Raw genomic sequence first — 1157 nt, forward strand, 5'->3', positions numbered from 1 at the left:
ACGCACACATACGCACACATACGCACACATGTACACACATACAGAAAGAGAGATAGAGAGAGGGGAGGGGAGAACATCGGTAGGTGAACGCGCGAAAAAAAGGAGGCAAAAGAGATGAAAGAAAAAGCGTGATGGAAAAAGTGGCGGCTCGATCGAGGAACATCGCGAGCGCTCGTACGCAATCTAGTCCAAGCATAGGTGCCACAGCCCTCACAGCCTGGGCTCCTAGGAATCCAATCAATAAATATTACAATGGAACCCCTAGAGAAGTAGGGGCGCAGTATATCCTCCTCTCGCCTCCACCTCCAACCCCTCCATCTCTCTACCGCGCCCCATCCTCTCCCGCCGTCATATTCCTCCTCCTGCTAGTCGCTAGTCGGAGGAAAAAGGATCTGTCCTACGCCGCGCTCTCGCAGTCGCTTCATTCCTCGTACACTCGCTCGCCTCGTCCTCGACCACGTCCGCGAAACTTCGTCTCCCACCCCGTCGTCCGGCACCCACCCAAAAAAAGTACCGTCGCCGCCTCCTCCAGTCCATGTGCCGTTACCGCTCCCGCTCCCGCCCCCGCGATTCTCTCGCTCTCTATCCGCCTTTTTCTCATCCTCCCGAAGCCCGCCACCAGCCACCACCCGCCCCTTGACGGGCCCTCGAGCCCACCACCGTTTACATTTTACTTTTCTAGTAGCGAATTAAAACCGCGTTCATGCGCAGCCCGTGGAAGGGCGTAATGATTTTTTGAGGGGCGAATCGAGTGGGGTCGCCTACGGTGGTGCACGGTTCGCGCGCGGCAGAAAGAGAGAGAAAGAGAAAAGGGGGGTAATAGCTCTGGGTGCTACTGTCGAGTTTAGCAGAAGCAGGACAGCGCGCGTGCCGCGGCTCGGCTGCCGGCAAGGATATACGTACTCGCGCGCATCCCCGAGCGAGTCAACGCGTTTTTGCTTCGTTAATGTTAACGAACGAGGGGGTACATAATTATCGGGGAAACGGCGGAGCGGATCCCGTTTATCGATCTCAGTCGAAACATGTAGGAACCATTTTACGCTTTCATTCCTCTTGTTTCCGAGTCGTATCCTCAATCGAAAAACTGTCTGGATCCTTTCGCCTGATACTACATGTTTCGAGATAACATTCAAGGCGCGAATCTCATCCATCTCTTT

General features: G+C 54.9%; 1 protein-coding gene across 3 annotated transcripts in view; it reads left to right on the forward strand.

Annotated features, from left to right (window-relative positions):
- Positions 1-1157, forward strand: part of br (broad-complex core protein) — a 62598-nt gene that overhangs the window by 15279 nt on the left and 46162 nt on the right. The gene's annotated exons all lie outside the window — the stretch shown is intronic.

The sequence above is a fragment of the Mycetomoellerius zeteki genome, unplaced genomic scaffold (assembly GCF_001594055.1).
Source record: "Mycetomoellerius zeteki isolate Tzet28-1 unplaced genomic scaffold, Tzet1.0 scaffold91, whole genome shotgun sequence".
Classification (NCBI taxonomy): Eukaryota; Metazoa; Arthropoda; class Insecta; order Hymenoptera; family Formicidae; genus Mycetomoellerius; species Mycetomoellerius zeteki.